The 4,141-nt window shown below is 41.4% G+C and overlaps 1 pseudogene; it reads right to left on the minus strand.

Moving 5' to 3' along the window:
- Positions 1-1,900: 1,900 nt before the first annotated feature.
- Positions 1,901-2,018, minus strand: LOC142016217 (U6atac minor spliceosomal RNA; annotated as a pseudogene).
- Positions 2,019-4,141: the final 2,123 nt, after the last annotated feature.

Consider the following 4,141-nt stretch of genomic DNA (forward strand, 5'->3'; position numbering starts at 1 on the left):
GGCATGTTTGTTTGTCTTAATGACCCTCCTACCAGTGTGACCATGCCTGTATGGAGAAGTTTGAGAAAACCCTTCTCTGTTGTACTAACATTCACACAGCAGCATCGGTGCTCGGACTGATACAAGCACAGTGGCAGAGCAACTTTTGACCGTTTTAGCAAAGACACTTCTTTGAAGATGGTTGTGCAGTGTGGTAGCGTAATAGCTGTGCCCGGTCTACTAGAAATGTGCTCTCAGCTTGCCGGCCCACTTGAACCGGCATTGGGGCCAGTGAAACACTAAGAACGGCCATACTGGGTCAAAGCAATGGAACATCTTCCTCAGCATCCAGTCTCTCAAAAGTGGTCAGTGCCAGCTACTTCAGAGGGAATGAACAGAAAAGGGACTCCTTAAGCGATCCATCCCTCTCACCCATTCCCCACTTCTAGGAAACACTCCAGTGTATAATTTTGCATCCCTGCCCATCACGGCTAATAGCCACTAGTGGACCTATCCTCCATGCACTTACCAGCTACATCTACACTACAGAGATCTTTCAACAGAAATTACTGTTGGAAGCGCTCTTCTGGCAAAAACTCTGTCAACAGATCACATCCACACACAAAAGTGGATTGGAAGAGCAATCCACTCCACTGACAGAGAGCAGCCAGACTGCCTGGCTGCTCTCTCAACAGAAGGGCCAGCTAGAAGCTCGGTAAACAGGGATGCCTGGTGAACCAGAAGCCCTGTCTTTTGAAAGAGGGCCTCTCTTCCCCTGGACTGTCTCTTTTCTCTCAACAAAAGGTGTCATACCTGAATGTGGAGAGGCAAAACACTGCTGGCAGATGTGCCGGGTTTTGTTGTCATCTGTTGACAAAGCACATTTTGTGTGAAGACAATCCACAGGTTTTTCTGAAAAAACCATGGTTTTGTCAGACAAACCATCTCATGTAGATGTAGCCTCTATGTTTTCTTTTTAAACTCTTATTATAGTCTTGGTCTTTACAACATCTCCTGCTAAAGAGTTCCACAGGTTGATTATGAAAGATGTGAAGAAATAATTGCTTTGGTTTGTTTTAAACCCACTGTCTATTAATTTCACTTAGTGACCTCTAGTTCTTTTGTTCTGAGAAGGAGTAACACTTTCTTATTCACTTTCTCCACACCAGTCTTTATTTTATAGACCTGCGTCACCTCTCTACTTTGTCTCTTTTCCAAGCTGAAATCCCAGTCTGATTAATCTCTCCTCAAACAGAAGAATATTTTTATTGGCTTTTTTCTGTATCTTTTCCAATTCCAATATATCTTTTTTGAGATGGGGCAACCAGCTTGGCACACACTATTCCACCTATATTCAGCTATGCAAAGTGTGAGTATGAATGGAGCCTAACCAGCTACATGTGAGCAGATTGGTAGAGGGTCCGTACTGGCCAGTTGTTTAAGTTACATATTTTGTTCATTTGATTCTTTTATATGTTTTTGGATTGGATTTTTCCAAAGCATTCAGTGTTGGCCTAACTCCTCTCTTGTATGTTGTAAAGGAGAGTTTCGCCATTAACATCATCAGAGTTAGCTGAATGCATTGGAATATCCCACCCTTCAGTGTATTATGGCATAAAGAATATGATCATGACAAATTCAAACCTGTTTTTGTTCACTCTGACAGTAAATAATAGAAATCAGTGGAATGATAGGGATTTCATGTAGTTTAACTAATTCTCTTCAAATTCTCACCTTCGGTTTATTTGGTTTAATTTTTCCTGGATGGCCTTGTGTAGACGAGCCCTTAAAGTGATGAATAAAAGTCTCTATTGAAATAATTGATTTTTTACATCATAACAAAAGGCCAAAGAATGCTGGCTTAAGATGCCTGGAAGGATTGTGCAATTTAAAGTTATATATTACACTTTTATATTAACTAATAATCCACTTGTACAGATCCTGTTCAAATTTAATCATTATGCGTATTGAAAAGGCCATGAGGATCTTTTCCATGCTTATGAAGGGGAGTGCTAACCTTCTCTCCTTTCATACAGCACGCAGAAAGGTATAATCAGAAGCTTTCACATGAGTGATTCTTTCATTGGATCCATCATTTAAAAAAATAACGTGGCTGAATTGTTGATTCTCTAGTAATTCTTGTTAACTTAATATCTACAGCTGAAGAGTAGAGCTTAAGTGTATCTCAAACATTCCAGTTGTTCAGTTTGGTCAACAAATCACTGACTCCAGAAAGATCACTTTTGTGAAACAAGATTGTACAGGAAGCAAATAATAATTCTGGCTGCCTGATATAAGTAGGGAAAGGGCTGGCTAATATTATGTTGCCAACACATAAACACTAATTCAAAGCCTTGCATTTAGGTTCACATAATAGGTAAAAACTAAAGTTCATAACTTTAGCCCAAATCACACGTTAGCAAATAAAACAAAGTCCTAATGGCTATAAAAGCAAAAAAACATGTCCAAGGATGGAGCTAGGAAAAAAAGAGAGGTTGGTGGGGACATAGTGGAACAAATTGAGGAGAGAGATTTCCTAAGAAAATGGGAGTGGAAAGTTTTGGTCACAAGAAAGATAAGAATAACCAAAAACAATGGCATGCTAAATGGTCCCAGAGGGGAAGACTGGCTTCCAGTGCAGGTTTGCCTATAATAACAGGTTTGCCTATAATAACAAGAGAGGACATTGTGAGAGAAGCTTGGCTATACATTATTTCCATCCTATCATTCACTGTTTCCCCTAATAAATTAAATTAATGATGTGTGGCTGACAAAAGCCTCGCAGTCATAAAACTCAAGATCTCCCCCTTAATGGGCAGATGAGGGAGTCAAAAGCAGCATGTTGCTCATCTCCATTTTTGACCTTGTGCCCAAACAGAAACCTGTCTGAAAGGAGAAAGGGAGCAGGCACTCTGGGACACTAATTCAACTTAATGTGGAATCTGATTGAAACTGTCTCTGTGGGCAGTAAAGTACACACTCCATAAGGTCTAGGAATAACGACATGCTGTAAATTCATTTCATTTTAATTTTAAGAGCTTGCGCAAAGGTAGAATTACTGGAAGAGCTTTAGATTGAGTGGGGAGCTGTGGTTTTTTGTTTTTTAAATCTCTGGCTTTTCTAGACTGCCTTTATTCAATTACAGCTAGAGCTCTGCCTCTATCCAGCCAATAGTCTGGGTGCAGATTGCATTACTATTACAGGACCATTCACATTAAGAGTCAACTGAATTGTTCTAGCAGCTTGTAGTTTGTTTCCCCCCTGCTCCTATGCCCCCGCCACCCATCATGACAAATCTCGCATACAGTGCTAGGAGACAAGACATGCCAGATCTTACAAAGGATGTGCTGCATGTCTGCATTTGTATGTTCTGTGGGCTGAATTCTGCCACCATCACAAAGCCACCTGCCCACGGGGTTAACGGAGAACAAAATAAGGGCCATTAAATCATAGTAGATTTGTGTTTGCAGCCCAAATAATTTACTTTGTGGGGGCAAGTGAGAAAAATAACAGCATGAACTCCAGCCCTGCTGCTCTCTTGCAGGATTCAGAGTGACAGCTTGTTCCAAAATTCGCTCACTACTTAGGAGCACCAAAACATCAGAACATACTCTCAGGGGCTGATACTACCCTTTGGGCAAGGCATTGTATGTAGCTTTTTGTGAAATAGCAGACTTCCATAAATTAACCCTTTTGGTAGGTAGGTGTTCTAGCCAGTTCACCACTATACTATCTTTTCTCCTAATGAGCCTCAGGTCAGATCAGCAGTGCATGGCTAGAAAGAGTATGATCTGCTCTTTTAAACTGCCATCTCTGTAGTGCATCAGATCAGACTAGAACCATCCATATTAAATTTGCATTATTTGCTCCCTAGAGAATCCCCCAAGCCTTTCTATCCATTTTTCTGCTACATTCCCACTGTCTGCTAAGCACTGCATCATGACAGCTCTCCTGCTGGTCAAGAAGGAAGCCCATGGGCACCGCTCATGTACTCACTGGAGGGGTTGCCAAAGAGAGCCATGGAGTGGCAGTCACATAAGGCAGGCTTCTTCTACACTGTTTTGATTCAGATCCGTTATGACCAGTACTCGGTATTTTACACTGCCCTCGGGCAAGGTCCTTGTGTGTTAGATTTGCCTACCAACTTCCAGTGGTCACTAGC

This window comes from Carettochelys insculpta, chromosome 7, assembly GCF_033958435.1.
Source record: "Carettochelys insculpta isolate YL-2023 chromosome 7, ASM3395843v1, whole genome shotgun sequence".
Classification (NCBI taxonomy): Eukaryota; Metazoa; Chordata; order Testudines; family Carettochelyidae; genus Carettochelys; species Carettochelys insculpta.